Consider the following 25,019-nt stretch of genomic DNA (forward strand, 5'->3'; position numbering starts at 1 on the left):
GGCTCGTGATCGAGGGGTGGACTTGGCCATGGACACTATTGCGCAGATTATCCATGAATGCGAAACATGCGCTGCAATCAAGCAAGCCAAGCGGTTAAAGCCTCTTTGGTATGGAGGACGATGGCTGAAATATAAATATGGGGAGGCCTGGCAGATCGATTATATCACACTCCCACAAACCCGCCAAGGCAGGCGCCACATGCTTACAATGGTGGAAGCAGCCACCGGATGGCTGGAAACATATCCCGTGCCCCATGCCACTGCCCGGAACACTATCCTGGGCCTTGAAAAGCAAGTCCTATGGCGACATGGCACCCCAGAAAGAATTGAGTCAGACAATGGAACTCACTTCCGAAACAACCTCATAGACCCCTGGGCCAAAGAGCATGGCATTGAGTGGGTGTATCACATCCCCTATCATGCACCAGCCTCTGGGAAAATTGAACGATACAATGGACTGTTAAAGACTACACTGAGAGCAATGGGTGCTGGGGCGTTCAAACATTGGGATACGCATTTAGCAAAGGCCACCTGGTTAGTCAACACTCGGGGATCTGCCAATCGAGCTGGCCCTGCCCAGTCAGAACTTTTACGTACTGTAGAAGGGGATAAAGTCCCTGTAGTGCACATAAAAAATATGCTGGGGAAGACAATTTGGGTTATTCCTGCTTCGGGCAGAGGCAGACCCATCCGTGGGATTGCTTTTGCTCAAGGACCTGGGTGCACTTGGTGGGTGATGCGGAAGGATGGGGAAGTCCGATGTGTACCTCAAGGGGATTTGATTTTGGGTGAGAATAGCCAATGAATTCAATTTTATGATGTTAATTACTATGTAATACTGTATATCATCACTTCTGTGGTGGCTATATGCCATATCAATTGTATTACAGTAAGAATCACCCAGATTAATGAAGAATGGACTTTGATGAAACCGAGCAAAGTGCAGTGATGATAGAACCGGACAAGTGCAGTGATAATGGAACCAAAACTGGCTTCAGCATGCAACAATGCAACACCACACACCATCTCTCCTGCCCTGAAGGACTGTTATGACAGATGGAGCCCAAAGTCATGGACTAAATGAACTCAACGAACATTTTAGAGGGATGGCCCATAGACTAAGGGAATGATATCTGTCTGTACATATCAAAAGACAGGAAAAGTGGTGGTGATTAATTGGACTGTGCTGGAAAGTGTGGGACGTGGGCATGACATAGATGGTATAGAATAAGGGGTGGATACTGTCCTGGTTTCGGCTGAGATAGAGTTAATTTCCTTCTTAGTAGCTGGTATAGTGCTGTGTTTTGGATTTAGTATGAGAATAGTGTTGATAACACACTGATGTTTTAGGTGTTGCTAAGTAGTGCTTATACTAGTCAAGGACTTTTCAGCTTCTCATGCCCTGCCAGCGAGTAGCTGGGAGGGGGCACAGCCAGGACAGCTGACCCAAACTGGCCAAAGGGGTATTCCATACCATGTGACATCATGCTCAGTTTATAAACTAGGGGAAAGCTGGCCGGGGGGGGCTGCTGCTCGGGGACTGGCTGGGCATCGGTCGGCGGGTGATGAGCAATTGCATTGTGTATCACTTGTTCTGTATATTCTTTTATCATTATTATTAGTAGTATTATTTTCCCTTCCTTTTCTGTCCTATTAAACTGTCTTTATCTCAACCCACGAATTTTACTTTTTTTTCCCGATTCTCTCCCCCATCCCACTGGTGGTGGGGGGAGTGAGCGAATGGCTGTGTGGTGTTTAGCTGCCTGCCGGGTTAAACCACAACTTATCATAAGCAGTTTTACAAGCTAGACATATATGGTACAGGGATAATTGTTTGTAAATATCAGAAGTGAGTAAGGAGTCAATGTTTATTATTTGATTAGCATTTGCCTTGTATGCCTAATCATAAACCAGGACCCTACTGTGCCTGTCCTGGAGAGCTTAGCATCTAAGTAAGACAGACAACAGATAGAGAGCGAGATGAACATGAGAAACAATGAGACAATAGTAATCAGTATAATTGTATTTACTTTTTATAATAAAATATCTGTCTATTATCTGTTTTGTTGTGGTAGCTGCTCCCATTAACAGCAAGAAGCTTTTCTTCTGTTCCAGTATTTCTTAAATTTTGTTCTAGAGATTTCCAAGTTCAGCATCCAAAAACATATAATTGCTTTTGGGGATTTTGATCCTGATAGACCAGAAGAGAAAGATATTCAAAAGCTCCTAGTATCATTCTTTGAAAAACATCTCTGTAACACGACTGTTCAGTTCGCTCAGCTGCACAGCCTTCATCGAGGCAGTTTTTATGGTGTCCCTGGAGGCCAGCAGAAAAAAACCCACACTTGACATCACTGTAAGCGCTAGGCCTTGTCTTTGAAAAATGGTCCCTGTTTCTTGTATTTCTCTGTAGTCCTAGTTCAGTAAACATGTAATAAGGAAGAGTTGATTCTTAAATCTGTTAATAAAAGAAGGAATCAATCGTCTCTAGGTAAAAAGAAAATTTTGCTTTTTTTACAGATTTCAAGTTTTAGTAAGATTGCTACATACTAGTCTTCTGACAGATGGAATGTGCAGTCCTTTAAACAATTCCTTCTTTTCTCCCTTCCAGTTCTGATTCATCCTAACCATTTCCTCTATTATATGTATGTTTTACTGATCCTTATAAGTAGAAAATAATGTCTACTGTTGATTATAGTACTCTGAGACATAGGTTTCTGTTCAGATTGGCATAGAATGGGAAAAGAGTAAGAAAAAAATCAAATGCTCAGCACATGTTTTAGGAATTGAGAAAACAAACATAATTTTGCATTCCAGATTGTGTAACTAATGGCTGGTATTGTCTAAATAAACTCAGTGAGATCATACCTTGAGGATGTAAACTTGTAATTTTGATCATATTGTTTTGAACACATGGATAGTGTAGAGTAAATGATAACTCATCTATGAAATGCAGATTTGACGTACAGTCTGAGATTTAAAACTCTAAGCAAATCACTGAAGTTATCCAGGAGATATTCCAAGGGTAAATGCGAAAGTATACAACCTTTGTATTGTGTTGATTAGAATTTTTTCACAGGTGAACTGATATTTTATGACTACCATTTGTACCGGGTCTGGCTGGGATGAAGTTATGAAGTTAACTATGGTGCTGTGCTTTGCATTGGTGGCTAAAACAGTGTTTAACTTTATAGGTTGTGACATTAATGGACCTTGATTGCTTTACTGTATAATAGAGTCTAGGGCTTGTTACTGACTGATTTCAGCTCTTTATATTTGCTGCACTGCTTATCTCTATTTTTCTGTGCCTAGGCACATTTTGATAAAAGCAATGGCTATGCGCTTGGCCCTGGTATTGATGCCCTTCCTGTGCTGGGAGGGCTGTCTTGTGGAGAGAATGAGGGATTACACCTCCATCTTCTCTGGGATTGATGTGGCTGGCTTTCTTGCACAGGCTCCCAAGTTTTTTGCACATCCTTATGTAAGCTGTTTGATTAATATCGTTGTCTTTTTGTCAGGTTTGTGGAAACTGGTTTCATCCTGACATAAGAGGAAACAGCTTGTTGGTGAGGCGACAAGGAAACATGTCCTGAGGCAGTCAGTCCCTGGGTTGCAGGGTGTGTGGAAGGATTTGGGCAAGTGCCTAGGGTGGTTATCACCTCCCACAGCTTGGGATTTTACACCTGAACAGGCATGTGATCCTGTTGAATTGGCACACCACCTGACAGAAGGATGCCTTGCCTACCCCAATGAAACCCAGACACTCCTAGTATTGTATTGGGGTTTGACCTGTGCCTATTGAGCCTCTGTTCAGTACCATCAGAGGAGCATGGTTGAGACAGGGACCCAAACTACATCTGAGGACACCATGGATGAGATAGGGACCCAACCCCCAATTAGACTAATTGCCCCAGTAGTCAAAAAGGAAACACAAGCTTTTCTAGGTGTTGTGGGTTTCTGGAAAATACATATTTCGGGTTACAGTCAGCTTGTGAGCCCTCTCTAGCGAGTGACCCAAAAGAAGAACTATTTTGAGTGGGCCCCTGAGCAACACTAGGCCTTTGAACAGATCAAACAGGAGATAACTTGTACAGTAGCTCTTGGGCCTGTCTGTACAGGACCAGCTGTGCAAAATGTACTCTACACTCCAGCCGTAGGACATCTAGGGAGAGATGCAACATACAGATGGGCTTGTGATCGAGGGGTGGACCTAACTGATAACGTCAGCACTCAGAAGTATAGTTCCAGGTTCTCAAAAGAATAGGAGGGAATGATAGCATCAGTGCTCAGAAGTATATGTAACACCCTGTAACAGTAATAGGAAAGAACAAAGGCAAACCATACATCAATAGAATCATAGAATCATTAAGGTTGGAAGAGACCTCTAAGATCATCGAGTCCAACCGTCGACCCAACACCACCATGTCCACTAAACCATGTCCCTAAGCACCTCATCTACACGTCTTTTAAATACCTCCAGGGATGGGGACTCCACCACTTCCCTGGGCAGCCTGTTCCAATGTTTAACCACTCTTTCAGTAAAGAAATTTTTCCTCACGTCCAATCTAAACCTCCCCTGGCGCAACTTGAGGCCATTTCCTCTTGTCCTATCGCTAGTTACTTGGGAGAAGAGACCGACACCCACCTCGCTACAACCTCCTTTCAGGTAGTTGTAGAGAGCGATGAGGTCTCCCCTCAGCCTCCTTTTCTCCAGGCTAAACAACCCCAGTTCCCTCAGCCGCTCCTCATAAGACTTGTTCTCCAGACCCCTCACCAGCCTCGTTGCCCTTCTCTGGACACGCTCCAGCACCTCAATGTCCTTCTTGTAGTGAGGGGCCCAAAACTGAACACAGCATTCGAGGTGCAGCCTCACCAGGGCCGAGTAGAGGGGCACGATCACTTCCCTACTCCTGCTGGCCACACTATTTCTGACACAGGCCAGGATGCCATTGGCCTTCTTGGCCACCTGGGCACACTGCCGGCTCATGTTCAGCCAGCTGTCAACCAACACCCCCAGGTCCTTTTCCGCCAGGCAGCTTTCCAGCCACTCTTCCCCAAGCCTGTAGCGTTGCATGGGGTTGTTGTGGCCCAAGTGCAGGACCCGGCACTTGGCCTTGTTGAATCTCATACAGTTGGCCTCGGCCCATTGATCCAGCCTGTCCAGGTCCCTCTGCAGAGCCTTCCTACCCTCGAGCAGATCAACACTCCCGCCCAACTTGGTGTCATCTGCAAACTTCCTGAGGGTGCGCTTGATCCCCTCATCCAGATCATTGATAAAGATATTGAACAAGACTGGCCCCAAAACTGAGCCCTGGGGAACACCGCTCGTGACCAGCCGCCAAATAGTTAACCTTTAAAGTTAACCTTTAAGAAAGACAAGAATGACTTAGACTGATGGACACCTAATTAAAGAGGTGAGCAAAAGGACACAGTGAGGAAGACTATTGATGACCACCAGAGGACCCTGAAAGACCACCAATGAACATAAGAGCGCATGCGTTAAAGACTTTTACATATGTTGATGAGTTCCAGGAAGTAACATGAATATGTTAATCATTACTAGGAAATCTAATGAATATGTATATTCTAATTGTATATAACTTCTGAAGTTGAACTACTTGGCGCGCACATTAGGTTGGAATGATCCCCTGTGCGCCCAGTGCCGCAATAAAGAATGCCTGCTTTCTAAAACTCCAAATTGAGTCTTAGAGAGTTTTTCATCTGCCAACTTATGGTAACATAACCATGGAGGCCATCACGCAGGTCACTCATGAATGTGAAACGTGCAGCAATCAAGCAAGCCACACAAGTAAAGTCTCTCTGGAATAGAGTGTGGTGGCTGGGTTTTTGATACGGTGAGGCCTGGCAAATTGACTATATTGGACCACTGCCACGAACACGCCTAGGCAAGCGCTACATACTCACCATGGTGGAAGCAACTACCGGGTGGCTAAAAACATACCCTGTAAACCATGCCACTGCCTGAAACACCATCTTAGGCCTTGAAAGGCAAATTTTGTGGCGACATTGTACCCCAGAAAGAATTGAATCAGACAATGGGACTCATTTCCGAAATAACCTCTTAAACTCCTGGGCTAAGAAACATGGCATTGACTGGGTGTATCACATCCCCTATCACCCGCAAGCCTCTGGAATGATTGAGAGATATAACGGACTGTTAAAGACTATGTTGAGAGCATTGGGCGCTGGGGCATGGAAGCACTGGGATATAAATTTAACAGAATCCACTTGGCTGGTTAACACCAGAGGATCTCCTAACCGTCCTGGTCCTGCCCAAACAAAGCCCCTACATACTGTGGGAGGAGATAAGGTTCCCGTAGTGCACATAGGGAAGTGGCTGGGGAAGGTGGTGTGGGTTGCTCCTCCCTTGGGAAAAGGCAAACCCATTTGTGGGATTGTCTTCGCTCAAGGACCGGGGTGTACTTGGTGGGTAATGTGGAAAGAATGGGGAGATCCGGTGTGTACCGGGGAAAAATAATCTGTGTTGTGAGTTGTATGTTGTAGGAAGTAATGTAGCAGGAACTACCTGAACCGACGAAGAGTGAGCTTTGCAAGGAACCGGGCAAGTGCAGCGATGACCCAACCCAACCCGATCTTGGCGCCCACCAATCGAACACGCTGCTTCTCCTGTCCTGAGCACCCACCTTGACAGATGGGGCCCAAGTCATAGCCTGTTCTTATGAACATTTTGGGGGAGTGGCAGAAGCCCATGTGTCATGGTTTAACCCCAGCCGGCAACTAAGCACCACACAGCCGCTCGCTCACTCCCCCCCACAATGGGATGGGGGAGAGAATCAGAAGGGTAAAAGTGAGAAAACTTGTGGGTTGAGATAAAGACAGTCTAATAGGGAAAGCAAAAGCTGCGCACGCAAGCAAAGCAAAACAAGGAATTCATTCACTACTTCCCATCAGCAGGCAGGTGTTCAGCCATCTCCAGGAAAGCAAGGCTCCATCACGCATAACGGTTACTTGGGAAGACAAACGCCATCACTCCAAACGTCCCCCCCTTCCTTCTTCTTCCCCCAGCTTTATATGCTGAGCATGACGTCATATGGTATGGAATATCCCTTTGGTCAGTTGGGGCCAGCTGTCCCAGCTGTGTCCCCTCCCAACTTCTTGTGCACCCCCAGCCTACGCACTGGTGGGGCAGCGTGAGAAGCAGAAAAGGCCTTGACTCTGTGTAAGCCCTGCTCAGCAGTAACGAAAACATCCCTGTATTATGAACACTGTTTTCAGCACAAATCCAAACCATAGCCCCATATTAGCTACTATGAAGAAAATTAACTCTATCCCAGCCAAAACCAGCACACCATGGAACGGGAAAATAATATCTATCCATCTATTTACCTGTTCAGGGACAGGGGATAGTAGTTAATGAGAATGTATAAATCTGTATGTTGGATGTAAAATGTTTTAAGTATGTAGTATAAGTTGTAAATGTTGGTAAGAGGGCATTTCTATAAGGAGAAATAGATAGAATGGGAAGGTCAGAGGATACTTAGATGTATCAGATAATGTGGGACCTGAGCATGACGCAAATGGTATGGAATAAGGGGTGGAGATTGTACTGAGTCTGGCTGGGATGGAGGTACCTTTCTTCCTAGCAGCCCATATGGTGCTGTGTTTTAGGTTTGTGACTAAAACAGTGTTGATAACACACCAACATTTTGGCTGTTGCTGAACAGTGCTTGAACAGTGTCAGGGCTTTCTCTCAAACTCCCCTGCTCAGAGGCCAGTAGTCTGGGGGTGGGCAAGAGGTTGGGAGGGGACATAGCTGGGACAGCTGACCCCAACTGACCAAAGGGATATTCCATACCATTTGACGTCGTGCTCAGCAATAAAAGCTGAGGGAAAGGGGGAGGGTGCAGGGACATTTGTGGTTATGGTGTTTGTCTTCCCAAGCAATCATTATGCGTACTGAGGCCCTGCTTCCCAGGAAGTGGCTGGACATCTGCCTGTTGATGGGAAGTAGAGAATGAATTCCTTTTTTTACTTTGCTTGCGTGCGTGGCTTTTGCTTTTCTTATTAAACTGTCATTATCTTGACCCACAAGGTTTTTTTAATCTTATATTCTCCCTCTGTCCTGTTGAGGAGGGGGAGTGAGAGAGCAGCTGGGTGGTGGGTCTGGCAGCCGGCCAAGGTCAACCCACCACACATGCTTGTACCTCAGCAGTCCTTGATGGGAGATTTTTTTCTTTGAGATCTTTTTAAGTGATTCCAATTCTCCCTTCCACCCCTCCCCAGTTGTAGCATACAACTTCTTGTGGGGCCAAGCAGCAAACTGGGCCCTGAATTAAAAATAACGACAAGGAATCACTTATGACATGAGATGTAATGGCCAAATTTTACATCTCAGCAATTGAAGGGCTTTAGCGAACCGGCTGTGGCGAGATAAGAGGTTGCTACTCCTGTCATGAGGTGGCAGAAGTAGGCAGTTGCCCTGATGCTGTAGTTATAAGTCTACTTTATGCTACTTTAGACTGCTCCAACAAAGCAGTTTGTGATTGCAGCGTGTGAGCTGGGATGGTGTCGGGTTAAATTGATAAGTACCGAGGCAATGTAAAAATCAACTGCTTTATTGAACTACTGCTTTATAAGTGTGTCAACACTTCCATGTTCTGCAGTGATGTTACAGGTTAAAACAACTGGAGGATGCTCTTGGCTAGCTCAAAGCTGTGGAGGAAGGAGCTGGAGGAAACAGTTAAAAGGAAAAGAGAGAAGTAAGTTTTAACTGGAACATTTTGAAGTTCAGATACCAAACAGCATTGCAGTACTCTCCTAGGACCAGGCCTTCGCTGTCTCTTTTGCCTGCATATTAGTTACTGCTCAATACAAAATGCATCTTGTGGGGGGCCAAATCAAACCCCTGCTGGAATGGGGGGAATGCTGTAAGCAGTTCCTTGTAGGAGCAGAACAAATGTGTCACTGAGTTAAGCACTCATTGAGGCCAATAGCTATTCTTTGCTTTTTTTTTTGCTTCCACAAAAATATTTTAGATTACAGCAGCGATTGATAACTGCATTTTAAATCATGACGGATTATGGTGGGATTTTCATCTTTACACAGGCCTTCTAGCTGAAGATTGTAATTTCCACATGAGGAATACCTCAAATAATACTACCAGACCATTAACATGTTGTCTTCTTAAACTGAAAGCATTTGTTTTGTTCTGCCAAGTTATACCCAGTGCTTTCACGAACCCCACCCTGTACAATCTGGCTACCTGAGAGGGATGGAAAGCCAAGAGATTCTTCATTTATTGCGCACTCTATTGGCCTTTGGACAGTTGCAGATATTAATCTTGTTCCATAGCATCAATTCAGCTACTATGATCTATTTCAGGACCAGAATCATGAGTGTAGGTGATCAGCCTTTTAAAGTACTGGAAAAATGAAGGTGAAAAATTATTTACTTTGTTCTTGCTGAATTTTTATTACAGAAACAGATGTTGGAGTTTTACTGGCTGAAATAATCAGCCAGTAAAAAGATAAAGATAGTAGGTCATCAGTCCTACTTTCCCCATCAAGTACCACAATTGTAAAACAAAATGTACATTCCAGAAATTACAAGTTTTATTGCATATGCCAAAACCAGCACCTAGAGAATAAGTGTGGAATAGGTGGTGTGGAAGCAAAGTAGTTAAGGTCTCATAGGCCTTTGTAGGCCTCATTAGTTAAGAAACATTTGCAGCGAATGGTCTTGCACAATTTAATTAACAAAGGGGTGAATTATTTGTGAAGGGATGTACTGCCTAAGGCTTCCTTATCTGACTGTCTAGAGCCTCCTTATCTGAAGAATTCCAGTCGCTGTTGCTATTTACCATATCCTGCTTACCTGACACAGTTTGATGAAGAAGGAGTAGTATAACCCAAAGGTATATAAACTCTGTTACTGCCTCATTTGGGCAGAGTCCTTATCAGCAGTCTGTCCCTCTGCTGCTCTGTGTTCTCTCCTACAGCTATAGTAATAAACTGCTTCTGTTCTGACCTGATCAAAATTGCATTCTGGTTATTCCGCAACAATGGGGGGAGTAGAAAAAAAGTGTGATAGCTTTGCATGATGTTGCTTAGAACACTACCATGAATTTTATAAATCCACTGTCTTTTCATCCCAAACATAGAGAGCGTTTTGCCTTTAGGAGGGAAGATGGAAAAGGGATGTCATTGCACTGTCATTGTCACTGTCATTGCAATGTCATTGTCACTCTCGATTATCTGTACTGTGTTCCCTAGTCCAAAAAAGATATGGACTTACTGGAGAAAGTCCAGCGCAGGGCCACTAAGATGATTAAGGGACTGGAGCATCTTTCATACAGGGAGAGGCTGAGAGAACTGGGACTCTTCAGCCTGGAGAAGAGAAGGCTCAGGAGGGATCTTATCAATGTGTATAAATACCTGATGGGAGGGAATGAAGATGAGGGAGCCAGACTCTTCTCATAGTGCCCACTGACAGGACAAGAGGCAATGGGCACAAATTAAAAACCACAAAATTCCATCTGAACACAAGAAAACACTTTTTTACTGTGAGGCGGGTCAAACACTGGGACAGGTTGCCCAGAGAGGTTGTGGAGATATTCAAAGGCTGTCTGGACATGGTCCTGAGCAACCTGCTCTAGCTGACTCCACTTGAGCAGGGGAGGGGGGGTGGGTGGACTAGACGATCTCATGAGGTCCCTTCCAACCTAAACAATTCTGTGTTTATTTCAGGAAAAGCTCTAGCATTTTTACTCAACAGTTTAAGAAGCTCCTATATAGTATTTTTTGTTATGCATTTGTTTCTGTGTTAATTCCTGCTTCAGTAGGATCTGGGCGTCAATCACAAACATAATGTTAAAGTTGTCTGTAAAGGATATTTCAATGTACCACATTAGTATCTATTTGATGCAATTTGGACTCTCTCTCTCTCTCTGAAAGAACTTTGAACTCATTTCCAGCAGATCCTTTAAGGGGCAAAGGCAGTGTGGTACATGCAGGTGAGGTCTCTGCTCTGATGGAGCTCCTTAAAGCCTACAGGGAGAGAAGGTGTAGCCATATGTTTGGGTTAATACCTAGACTGTAGTCTTCATTGTACTAGCCTGATTACCTTGTATAAACAATGCATGCCTTACAAGGACTATGCCCTTGAAGAAGAACCAAAAGACTGATAGAAGGGGAACATCCTGCCCTAGAAGGCGCCGGAGGCTAGATGATTGCCAAAGAAACAAGAAGCCAGCAAAAAACTGCGGTAACTAGGGGAAAGGAGAGAGACCTGGGGGAGATCGCGACCACCAACTCAATTTAAGACTGGAAAGACTTGCCCCCCACACGCCTGCAAGGAGCATGCGTGCTAATTTACATGGCAAACGAGGCTAATTTGAACACAACTAACCAATGAGCATGACTTTAGGCTGGCTTTTGCTAATCATGTAACAATATAAATATGCTGTAGTTCTTTTGTGTGGTGTGCTAGCTTTGTGGAATTACCACCTAGCACCCATCTTTGCGCAAACATGAGCTAAATAAATATCTCGGCTCTGTGTGTAAGATTGGCTTATTGCACACCGGGTACTGGACCCCGCTTGTGGGACAACAAAGGGGGCTGTCAAAAATGAGCGGGAAACAGGGCTAACTTGCCAAAGGTATCTGTAATGTAAGCTGCATGTTAGTGGCAATTTGTAGTAACTCAGTGGAGCTTAGAAAACCTACCAAGTGAAATGCCTCTTTTATTTGCTTTTCTGTGTTCTTAAAAAAAAAAATTCTACATAAATGTCTGTTGTGAATATTCAGCTGTCACCATTTGGCAGGCAGAAGCCCAGACATGCTAACGTGAAGGCAGACCTGTGTGCAATGCTGCGACTTCAACACGCTCAGTGAAGTAGTCGCTCTGTAAAGAAAATGCACAGTGCCTTATGGCTTACGTAGCTTACATGGCTACATTTGAAAGCATTGGGAAATATTACCCAAAGTGATACTACAAAGTCCTGTTTTATTCCCTGAATTGCATTTTATGAAGGTTTTTGTTGCCGGTTGTGGTGGGTTGACCCCAGCTGGCAGCTAAGCACCACACAGTTGCTCACTTACTCCACCTGCCAGCAAGGCAGAAGGAGAGAATAGGAAGAGCAAAAGCAAGAAAACTTGTAGGAACCAGGCGACTCAAGCTGGCGTTGGCTCCCAACAAATGAACACGCTGCTTCTCCTGTCCAGAGCACCCATCTTGACAGATGGGGCCCAAGTCATAGCCTGTTCTTATGAACATTTGGGCAGTGGCAAAGCCCATGGAATGGGGAAATAATATCTATCTATCTATCTGTTAAGGGACAGGGCATAGTAGTTAATGAGAATGTATAAATCTGTATGTTGGTTATAAAGATGGTTTAAGTAATAGTGTAAGTTGTAAGTGTCGGTAAGAGGGCATTTCTGGAATGAGAAATAGATTCAAGGGGATGGTCAGAAGATATATAAATGTATCAGATAATGTGGGATCTGAGCATGACGCAAATGGTATGGAATAAGGGGTGGAGATTGTACTGGGTCTGGCTGGGATGGAGTTAACTTTCTTCCTAGCAGCCCATATGGTGCTGTGTTTTAGGTTTGTGACTAAAACAGTGTTGATAACACCAACATTTTGGCTGTTGCTGAACAGTGCTTGAACAGCGTCAGGGCTCCAGCACCCCCCACCCCTGTGGGCAGGGGGGCCCACAAAGGCCAGTAGTCTGGGGGTGGGCAAGAGGTTGGGAGGGGACATGGCTGGGACAGCTGACCCAAACTGACCAAAGGGATATTACATACCGTATGACATCACGCTCAGCAATAAAATTGTTTTTCTTTATTAAACTGCCTTTATCTTGACACATGAGGTTTTCATCTTATTTTCTCCCCCCGTCCCACTGAGGAGGGGGTGTGATAGAGCGGCTTGGTGGGCACCTGACAGCCAGCCAAGGTTAACCCACCACACAGTTCATGTTCCCATGGTACAGCCAATGAATGCACTGTCCTCTAAAGTCTTAATAATGCTATATTGAAGTTTAAGCCTGGAAAATGATGCTTCCCCACTCCAAAGAAATGCTGGCTGGATGTTTATAGGTTCTGGCTGACTAGAAAATAACCTCAACAGATGCCTCAGAGACAGCCTCTCTTTCTCTTTCCACATCTTATTTATTTCTGTGAAAGAGATTTTTGGATCCTTGCAAAAAAAAATCAGTTGTGACACAAAGACAATCTTGTAATTTTAATAGTCAATGCACTAAACAGATTTGTATTAAAAATACAGACACCCCCCAAACAATCCAAGAAACCCCAAACCTGAAAACATCCATATGTCTTCATAAAAAGAGACTGGAAAGAAATACATATCTCAACAGGAAACCTGGGAAAATTGCTAGTCATGACATTTGTAGATGCTGTTAGCAGATGTGCTGCTTCATCAATATCTATTTTACTCACAAATTCCACTGATTTAACTAGAATAAAATAAAATTAAACGTATGTAAATGATCCAGCAAAACTTGTCACATCCAGATTCTTACATCATTTTAAAACTGTTTTAACGACCTCAGTTTCTCCATGTTATTTACCAAAGAAGTGAAGTATTTTAACCTGACATAAGTTATATTTAACAGATGAAACTTTGAGAACAAGTCCTTATATTACTTCTTCTCATGCAACTATATGTATAATGAGCATAGTATAAAAATTTGTTAATGTTTTTGAAGTCTAAAATTAATCCTAATTTGGAAACAAGACCTCAGATTGCAAAGGAAGTTAGTGTCACCCCCAATATTTCTTTACACAGATCAGAAACTCTTGGTATGCTTTATGAACACTTCCTATTAATTGAAGCTGCAGGTTTATTTATTAAGTTTCATTAACGAACTGTTAGCAGTGTTTCTGAGAACATGGCTATATAAAGTTGATTATCAATTTTTTCAATATTTTTTATAAGCTTCAGAGTAAGAACTGGAATCCTGACCGAAGGAATATTTTTGGCCAGGCAGTACACTTGCTATTCCTAGGAAAATACATCCATATTAGACTCAAAAAACACAGGCTTGCACGCATTGAGTAAAGCTTGTTGGAAATTTACTGCTGAAACTTCCAAACGTATTACCTGCAGTGTATTACATGCTTGTACTTAAGAGAGCTCACTGTATGCCAGCTACACCATGCTATCTATATAGTAGGCATAAAGCAGAGCTTTGGATGAGATGGATACAGGGGCAGTAGTCTGTCATCTATTTTTTGAGCCTAGGGAAAAAAGTGATTAACTAGAAACTGCAAATTTGCTTTCCCAGCTGCTTGCATTCTGCCAACTTTTATTATAAAGTCTACAACCTTACCATTTAAAAAGTCATGCTATTGGATATAAGAAAATACAGCTATTCCCATTTTAAAGAAGTACAAAGAGGTTAAAAAGATTATTTCTTGCAAAATTAACAATAGAATGAACACCTCTACTATAATAGCTACAGCTTAATAATGATAACTTTCAGAATAAACGTGTAAATTTTATATCCTTTTCTTTGCTGTCTGTAAACAAAGCATTATATTCCCCTTCAAAGACAGGAATAAAACTTCAGATTCTGAATTCTGAGCATTCCTACATAACCTAGCAAACTGTGTATAAGCCACTGAGAGGCAGGAATGTTTTGTTCTACATTAGTGCTGTCCCACAGCTGCTGTTACTGCATCCATCATTTCAAAGAGAGGGTGAGGAGAGATCTGCTCTGTGAATTAAACGACCTTACATTGCAACCTGATGGTACATAATTAAATAAGATGATTTCAAACGATGGAATTTATTTGGTTCATGCTCTTCATTGATTTGATCTTATAGGTGGCAACCTGATTTCTAAGATTTTCAGAGGACCTTCACCTGTTTTTGGTGATAGGTGTCCTACATCAGAGGTGTCCTTTATCTGCCATCTGCAGTTATCACAAATTCCTCTGATGAGTGTATCTGCCATTGCTATATTCAATACCTGAAATACTATGAGTCAAGGAAGTGAAGAAATACAGATGTTTTTCTATTTTTCTTCATTTGTTTTCTACCTGCATTGGCCCACACTTCATCCAGTCACTTCCACCACTACAGGTGTCAGTTAAGCATTGCCTTCAGGGACAAATGGACCAGCACAGGAATTGTGGAATCAGCAGATCCGGAACAGCTCCACATATGGATACTTTTCTGGAGTAAAAGTCCCTTATACTGGAACATACCTACAGGAACTTATCACAGACCTTGTGGTCAAATTCACCATGAAGTCAGACTCATGGGGCTAATTGCTTCAGATATCTATGATTGTAAAAAATCCTTCTAAAGCTATTAAAATTACTCATGGGTACTAGCATATAATTAAAGGGTTGGGGTATAAACAGTCATCTGATAAAAAGACCACCATGAACATCATTAGCGTGACACACAACTTTCCCATTTTTTAATAAATCAGAACACAGTATACATTTTTTTATATATCAGAACACATATATAACATATGCACAAGTACATGTGGAAAGAAATGAAAGTCCACGTGCAAAGAAATGACTACAGTAGAGAGATGCAGAAGGACTTGTGAGGAAACCTCCCTGTTCTTTAAGCAGGTTAGCTGTTACTTTTGAAGCAGAACATTCTGTGATTCCCCAAGTCTCAACTTGAATTTTGCATAATCTTTCTGCATATCTTCCAGCTTGCTTTGGGATAGGGACTGGGTGGTTTCCGACTCATTTATGATTTCTGTCTCCTCCCTCTCCTGCTCTTATGTCTGCCCTGCTGCAGAACAGGCTGCCTCTTTTGATTCTTCCTCCTGCTCCCTCTTAGGAGGAGCTTTTTCCTTCCTTACTAACCTAGTTGACCTCTGCTGCCATTGTTTCTTCTTGACTACAGGAGCAACTGTTATAGTCAAGGGTTGGGTCTCTGGCTTAGCCACAATGTCCATTTGTATGTCCTCAGATCCAGAGACCCTCTCACCCCCTTGGGGGTGCTGAACAGAGGCTCGGTAGGCATAGGCCAGGCCCCAGCACAGTGCTAGAAGTTGTGTCTCTTTGGCATAGACAAGGCATCCCTTCTTCAAGTGTTCTGTCACTTCAGCAGGATTCTGTGCCTGTTCGGGTGTGAAATCCCAAACCATCAGAGGTGAAAAGCGCTCTAGGTACCTGCCCAAATTCTCCCACGCACCTTGCCTCCCATAACTCAACTGCCTCAGGGCACATCCCCGCGTGGCATTCCCAAGCAGTTGGTTAAGCTTAGGAAAAGCCGAAATCAGATTTATGACACACACCAATACGAGCATTCTGGTTACACAGGGATGTTTAAGAAATGGAAGAGCCATTGTAACAAGGCAGAAAATATCTAACCCAGAGGAGAAGGGGGAGGTGCCTTTCTTCGTGGGTCTCAGAGGCGAAGAGGAGAAAGGTATAATAGTTAATTGTCTCCACAAGAGAGATGGTTCATGGAGTACTGGGACAGCAGCAATGCAGGGCCCAAATACCAGATTAGGCTCAAAGCCAGTGCTTTTATCACAGATCTCCCAGGCAAAGCAAACCAAAGTGATAAAAAACACAGCAAACAGGAAAAGCCGAAAGCAGCCATTAACAAGCCCTGGAGTTTGATGTACAGCAAGAAAGGGAGCACGCCACGGAGCAGGTGAGGGAACAAATAAACCAGTATCGAGAGCAAACAAGTCAACATCATGACCAGCAACAGAAAGTAACAAACTGCCAAATAACAGCTAAACAGGTATAATGACTATAAATTCAGTCTAACACACTCTGATCAAATCTGTCATTATCTTGAACCCCTTGGGCCCCATGTTGGGCTCCAAAAAGGACTGTGGTGGGTTGACCCCAGACAGCAACTAAGCACCCACCAGCTGCTCGATTGAGTACTCGCACCAGTGGGATGGGGGAGAGAATCAGAAGAGCAAAAGTAAAAAACACTCATGAGTCGAGATAAAGACAGTTTAATAAGTGAAGGAAAAAGAAAGGAAAAAGAAACAGGTGATGCAAAGGCACCTCCAAAATCACTCACCACCTCCCACTAGCAGCCTGATGGCCATCTAGGCCCTGAGCAACATCCACCTTGGATAAAACTTCCCCTCCCCCCAGTTTTACTGCTGAGCATGACGTCATATGGTGTGGAATATCCCTTTGGTCAGTTGGGGTCAGCTGTCCTGGCTGTGTCCCATCCCAACCTCTTGCCCACCCTTAGCCAATACCTGGAGGGGCAGAGTGAGAAACAGAGAAGGCCTTGACCCTGTGTAAGCACTGTTCAGGAATAGCCAAAACATTGGTATGTTTTCAGTGCTGTTTTGGACACAAATCTGAAACACAGGATCATATGGGCTGCTATGAAGAAAATTAACTCCATCCCAGCCAGACCCAGTACATCACCTTAAATTCATGGCCACGAGCCTTCCCCATTATGAATACATTCTGTACTTAGACATTTTATCTTACTCATCTTCCATTTCACAAGCTTTTGCATGACAGTATATTGTTGGTCACTATTTATTGTGATTCATGTTTTTCATTTAGATGCAATCTGACTTTGCTGAAAGTGTCAAACTTAAGAGATTTGACTGTGTATCTTTAAGAAAAATTACAAAGTCATGTAAAACAAAGTTAGAAACTGTAAGAAAATAATTAATATAGAAACAAGCCTGCCTACAGCAATAAACCTACACAGATGCATATTTTTTCATTTGCAAGGAAAAGTAACGTCTAAAAATTTTTAGCCTGAAAATCTTATAAGAACATCTATTAATTCCATTAAGACATATGTTTATAGCATATCTTTGCAGAACTCAACTGTTAAAAGTATGTTATTTAGAAAAAAGCTTCAGTTAACAGCTTTTGACTGTGGATTCACAATTGATTTTTCAAATGTGTAATTAGAGGTTTGCTTATAATGCCACAAGGAGTAAAGGGTGAATCAATACTATACTTTGTGCATGTATGTGCTGACTGACAACTCTCAATGAGCCACATGTTGCACTGCATTCAAGTGGGCTGACAACAGTGAAGTCAGCTGGTGAAACCAATCACCAAACACACACTATGGATCCACTCACTTCAACATTCTCTAATATCTGCAATGTCTGAAAAGGGGACAACACAAAGAAATGTATTTTCTCAGTCAAATTCTACTCAGACGTAGACCTTAAATGTGTAAAACCTGAAATTAACCCACCATTTTGGTGAGTGAAAAGTAGTCTATTGTAGTTGTACTTCTTGGATGTATCTCCTCCTAAGCACAAAACCTCAAAATACAGACACTTAGATGAAAAAATAACTCTGGAAAAAAAGACTTTCTGAAAAACAAGCTTTCATTTCTGACTTTTCAGGAAAAAAAAAGATTTCAGAAATGTGAACATCACAAATACAGTAACTATCAAAGTTTATATCCCTTCTATTGTTGACTTTGAATTGAAGGGGAAGATCTGATTCATTGTTATCAATTATTTACATAAAAGAACTAGCAGCAGTTGCATAACACTTCAGAATGTCATTTTGTTTGTGAGCTCACTGTGTGGTACTTCAATAATTAGAAACAGGGAAAAAGCTTTCCTGTAGTGTCGTGGTTAAACATTTGAGAACATGAGAGTTTTATACATTCTAAAAAGGAAGAGTGCTGCTCCTCAAACACCAAGTATTCAGTGAGATATACTGCTCAGCAACCAATATAAGGTAATGAAAAAGGACATTTTTTTCTTCTGTGACAAATGGAATTCTGGCTGAACTTTGGTTTTGTTTATTCCTCTGTTGTTTGACTTCTTTTGATTTCAATGACTACTCAGAGAAATGTCTTTCCTTTGGCTCTCAGAAAGATATAACTCAAACCACTTGTGCACTTTGGAGGGGATTGTGTAATGCAGTGCAATAATATAATGAGCAGACTAGAAGAGTTTACTAAAAAGACAATTTTTGGCAGTTTGACAAAACTTTCATTAGAATGATTTCTACTATTGAAGTTGGAACCTGGATCAAAAGGCTACTGGATCAAGCCCTGTAGTCCAATGAATTTTTCATTGTCTTGTCAAAATGAAAAGCTCTCACAAGGGACTGACTATAGAGACCAGTGATGAGGGTGCTTGTTGGGATCAGTGAATCAGTCTGACAAAGACTATATCTCCTCTATCCCAGCTAATTGTCCTCAGTTACCTTCAATTCTGGGGTCCCACTTACAATTTCTCAAAAAGTTTCAAATGAACACGTTTTTATTTTGAGGCAAAGGCATGAGAATTCAAAAACATCAAAATGTTGCTTGTTTTCTGTCATGTTTTAGTGCAAACCTTTTTATCTCTTCCCATAGGTTAAAAACCTGGTTTAGATTAAAAGTAAAATATAATCAAATGCACTATGTGGTGGGACTTCATGCACAATGTTTCTACATTTTTCTTTCAAGGAAAGAAAGTTTTCCTCTCAAAAAAGTTTACAGACATGGATCAAGTCTCTCAGTCCTTCCCTGAGAGAAACAAAGGATATATGAAGATTACCCCTAAGGTACAGCCATCTGAAGGAGAGGCATGTTCATTGGATAACAGTGTACAGGGACAGAAGATGGTACAGCAGCTCAACCCAGCTTATCTTCCCTTCAGTGTTGTCTTCAATACACGATACAGCCAATTTCAAAGGAATAGCAACAGCTGCATACTGGCAATCAAAATGCATAAACTATATAGACAGATATCCCCAGTTGTCAGTGCTCCTCTCTATCACACTACTACAAGGGGAACTTTTTTTGACATGATCTTTCAAGCCAGCAATGAGAGACTTCAGGCTCCCTGGCTGTTACTGGGCTCTCTTCTTCAGATATCCACTATGAATAGTGACACGGCAAAGTCAAAGGAGCTTTTTAATTTATTGACCATCCAGGAAGCAGCAGAAGCTGATCTGCCTGTCAAATATCTATTATCTGTTCTGATTAAATGACTTAGGATATATTAAAGGTCTTCAACATAAGCAGCTTGTGTAAACTAGCAGCTTGTCGCTGTTGGAAGAAAATTAAGCCTTTGGCATTTTATTGAGCAACTACATTGATATGACTGATAAAGGAAAGTAATAACGAATCGCAATGGATGTATTGGTCTGCCACTGAAAAGAATGTCATTATGTTGGACCTGTGACTAATAATGCAGTTGTTTCAACATAGATTTACAGGTAACAGTGAAATAACAGAAAAAGAAGCAGCAACACTCATCAGTAAACCAAAACAAGATGATTTGCATAGCAGGAATGACTTCATCCACAGCTGACTGTTGTCTTTAGCCTCTGAGCAAAAGAAAGCTCTAGAATAGGCCTGTACCATTTACAAGCTTCAAGATTTGCTGCCAATTTGTACATAACAAAGTAAACTTCTGGCAGGACTCCTACATACTATAGCAGTTAAAGATGCTATCATCCCACTCTGCTTTTGACTACAAGGCTTGAAAGATTAATCTAATGTTTCTGTCTGACCTCCTATTCTCTTTAACTAATAGAAGATTTAATTTAAAGCTTTAAAAATATTTTTTCAGAAAGTGCCATGCTGGTTATCTACAGTCTCTTCAGAAATCCACAGTTAATTCTTTCTCGTTCCTTTTTTCCTCACTAATAAGCCTCAGCAATGGAAAGCCTTCACTACAGGGTCTGGCTGGGATGGAGTTAACTTTCCCCATAGCAGCCCTCATAGTGCTGTGCTTTGTATTTGTAGCTAGAAAGGTGTTGATAACACACCAGTGTTTTGGCTACTGCTGAGCAGTGCTCCCACAGCATCAAGGCTGTCTCTCCAACATCACCCCTCACCCCCCAAAAAACAATAGGCTGGAGGTGGGCAAGAGCTTGGGAGGGGACATAGCCTGGACAGCTGACCCAAACTGACCAAAGGGATATTCCATACCGTATGACGTCTTCTCAGCAATAAAAGCTGAGGGAAAGGAGGAGGAGAGTGGGCATTCGTTATTACGACGTTTGTCTTCCGGAGCAACCGCTACGCGTACCGAGGCCCTGCTTCCCAGGAAGTGGCTGGACATTGCCTGCTGATGGGAAGTAGAGAATAAATCTTTTGTTTTCCTTTGCTTCCACGTGCGGCCTTAACTTTTTCTGTATTAAACTGTCTTTATCTTGACCCACAAGTTGTTTTTCATCTTATTTTCTCCCCCCCCTGTCCTGCTGAGGAGGGGAGTGAGAGAGCGGCTTGGTGGGTACCTGGAGGCCAGCCAAGGTCAACCCATGACAACTACTAATTAAAAGTAAAATGCTAGCAAACAGATGCAGTGCCCTGATGTTTCGTAGCTGTGTGTAAAGCCGCACAGAAACACTTATCACAGAATCATAGAATGGTTTGGGTTAGAAGGGACCTTTAAAGGTCATCTAGTCCAACCCCCCTGCAATGAACAGGGATATATTCAACTTGATCAGGTTGCTCAAAGCCCCGTCCAACCTGACCTTGAATGTTTCCAGGGATGAGACATCTACAGCCTCTCTGGGCAACCTGCTTATTTTTACAGCATTTCTTTTTACTTTCTATCATTCTACTCCTTAAATATGGTTTATAAAGTGAAGCAAAATAAACTAGATCATTTCATGAAACAATAGTGCATTTGTACATCCCACCTTTGCTGGAAGATACAAGTTGCCATTATGCAATGCTGTCCAGTTGCTATAGCAGGAAGCAGGAATCAACTGATCTTGCACATTACAAAGTCTTACTTTGTAAAGTATGGCTTTCAAAATTGTTGTGGTTACCTCAACTTTCAGGCACAACTTGAGATATCTAGTGCCAAAAGATCACATATACTGGATAATCAGAAATCCCTGAATCGGAGGACCACAAGTGTGGGAACAGTGACTTTCCATTTGTGGACACTGGAATTGTAAGGGACCAGATGTATCAGCTGAATGTTCACAAGTCCATGGGGCCTGATGGGCTTCACCCCAGAGTACTGAAGGAGCTAGTAGATGTTACAGCAGGACCCTTCTCGATCATCTACCAAAGGTCCTGGGAGTCTGGGGAGGTCCCTGGGGACTGGAAGCTAGACAACGTTATTCCAATTTATAAGAAGGGCGTGAGGGAAGACCCAGGAAACTACAGACCTGTTAGTCTAACCTCAGTACCTGGGAAAATTTATGGAGAAGATCATGCTGGGTACTATTGAAAGGCATTTAAAGGACAATGCAATCATCAGGCACAGTCAACATGGGTTCACAAAGGGAAAGTCCTGTTTAACCAATTTGATATCCTTCTATGATAAGGTCACCCGCCTAGTGGATGAAGGGAAGGAGGTGGATGTAGTTTTTCTGGATTTTAGTAAGGCTTTTGATGCTGTCCGTCACAGCATCCTTCTGGACAAGTTGTCCAACTGGGAGATGAGCAGGTACACGGTGCGCTGGGTGAAGAACTGGCTGAACGGCAGGGCTCAAAGGGTTGTAGTGAATGGGGCTACATCTGGTAGGCAACCAGTCACCAGCCGTGTTCCTCAGGGCTCAATCCTAGGGCCAGTTCTGTTCAATATTTTTATCAATGATCTGGATGCAGGAGTTGAATGCACCCTTAGCAAGTTTGCTGATGATACCAAACTGGGAGGTGCTGTTGACTCTCTTGAGGGCATTTGAGCATTGATTAATAGGATGAAATTTAACAAGTCCAAATGCTGGATTCTGCACCTGGGACAGAGTAACGCCGGACACAAGTATAAACTGGGAGAGGAGTGGCTAGGGAGCAGCCCTGCAGAAAGGGATCTGGGGGTGCTGGTTGACAGCAGGCTCAATAGGAGTCAGCAGTGTGCCCTGGCAGCCAAGAGGGCAAACCGCATCCTGGGGTGCATTAAACACAGCATAACCAGCTGGTCAAAAGAGGTGATTATCCCGCTGTATTTAGCGTTGGTGCGGCCTCACCTCGAGTACTGTGTGCAGTTCTGGGCCCCACAATTTAAGAAGGATGTGAAGGTCCTTGAATGCGTCCAGAGGAGGGCAACAAAGCTGGTGAAGGGGCTGGAAGGCATGTCCTATGAGGAGCAGCTGAGGACTCTGGGTTTGTCTAGTTTGGAGAAAAGGAGGCTGAGGGGCGACCTCATTGCTCTCTACAGCTTCCTGAGGAGGGGAAGTGGAGAGGGAGGTGCTGAGCTCTTCTCCCTGGTATCCAGTGACAGGATGCATGGGAATGGTTCAAAGCTGCACCAGGGGAGGTTTAGACTGGACATGAGGAAGCATTTCTTTACCGAGAGGGTGGTCAAACACTGGAACAGGCTTCCTGGAGAGGTGGTTGATGCCCCAAGCCTGTCAGTGTTTAAGAGGCATTTGGACAATAACATGCTTTAACTTTTGGTCAGCCCTGAATTGGCCAGGCAGTTGGACTAGATGATCATTATAGGTCCCTTCCAACTGAAAATATTCTATTCTATTCTGTTCTGTTCAGACTTCTGATGATATTTTGGACACACAAAAAAATAGACAGGCTGCTAGGAAGGCTTTTCAATGCCTATGCAGTCATTTAATTCTTGTTGAGTCTAGTGGGAATTAGGGAAGGAGGGGCTACAACCCCAAAAGTTGAAGGTACTTAGGTGCTGCTTACCAGGCTCAGTATATCTGCAAATCAGAAATACTGAGCCTCTATGCAGAGCTTAGGCTGCCAAGTAATCTTATCCTGAAAGCATGCTCCAAGTTGCCTGTGTGTCCAAAAATTGGCTCTAGACTGACGCCCTACCTCCTGACAACACTGAGGAGCCTCAGTACAGCTCAGTATCTGCCCTCCCCACCACCGCATCTCACCTCAGGACCTTGGGAACTGGGCAATGAGAGTATTCACTTGGGAGGTATAGTAGGAAAATTCAAATCCCCCAGCCCTAGGAGAGAAATTAACCTGTCCGGTTTTATATCCTATATCAATCTCTAACTAGCAATAAAATGGAAAACAACCTCCTCTGGACATGCTTTGTGAGAAAGTGATGGCTTCAGTACCCAGTTAAAGACAAAGATTCAGACATCATTCACAACTGGAGATACATGGCTGCTTGCAGCGCAGTAAAGGCGAATCCCTGAATTTGCACTTAAATTGGAAGGCCTCCAAATGTACCTTGGCCATGTCCCAACTCCAAGGACAGGAGTGTCTTCACACAGATGAGCCAGGATGTGTTTCCAAAGTGGAGAATGGGGGCAGCAGGAGAGAAGGATGAGCTTGATGCAAGCTGGCAGCTCAGCTGAGAAGTAGTCAGAGAGGGCCGGGGCTGACCATCACATCTTTTCTCAAAACTCCTTGACAGCTACTGCTGGCAACTGCCTGTCCATCACACTGAGTTTTGTGGACGACCATTGTAGGCATCCGGGGCATTGTCATACAGTCACCTTATTTCTCTGAAGTCGGCACCGCCACTGACAGGCTCAGGCCATGCTTCATTTTCCCCACCTCTCTTGTGCCTATCTAGCTCTCCTCTGACCACAAGCTGAGCTGAATTTTGTTGTTGCTGTTGTTGGTAGCACAGTTTTCAGTTAGATTACTTCTTTACTCTGGATAGCTGCACAAAGGCTAGGGAAAGGGAGGAGGAATGAGCAACCACAAGGTAAGGAGTGGAGCAACCCTTTTGTGCTGATCATGTAATCACAGCCTTGCTTTCTTCCCAAAACCTCAACAAAACAAAATGCACAGACAGCATGTTGACAACTAGTAGGATTCACCTTCCTCTAATACATGCAGTTCCACAGAAAGGAATTTCTTTATGTCAAGTACCTATTTTGAAAATGTAACTGATAAAAAACTGCCCTCAAATACCCAATGGGACAGAGAGGCAGCCTGTTTCCTGAGGGAAGGTGTCCCTCCCAGCATTTCCCCCAGCCTTCACCATAGCACATCCAAAGAAGAGCAGAGTTGGAATGATAAATACCAGGAAGCTGTGCTCTGAAGGAGTAATATATCACTCATACAGATATATCTAACCAGTCATCAGCCACAGACATTATAATCAGAAAGAATTGCTATTTCTGGTTTTTATACAGTGTCTAGCAAATCTCCGCATGTAAAATCTCCATTAGTTTAAAATAAATGGCTAGAGA

The 25,019-nt window shown here is 43.1% G+C and overlaps 1 protein-coding gene across 1 annotated transcript in view; it reads right to left on the bottom strand.

The window, feature by feature from the left end:
- LOC143172146 (proprotein convertase subtilisin/kexin type 5-like) overlaps positions 1-25,019 on the bottom strand; it is a 276,611-nt gene that overhangs the window by 141,797 nt on the left and 109,795 nt on the right. The gene's annotated exons all lie outside the window — the stretch shown is intronic.

The sequence above is a fragment of the Aptenodytes patagonicus genome, chromosome W, assembly GCF_965638725.1.
Source record: "Aptenodytes patagonicus chromosome W, bAptPat1.pri.cur, whole genome shotgun sequence".
In the NCBI taxonomy this organism is placed as follows: domain Eukaryota; kingdom Metazoa; phylum Chordata; class Aves; order Sphenisciformes; family Spheniscidae; genus Aptenodytes; species Aptenodytes patagonicus.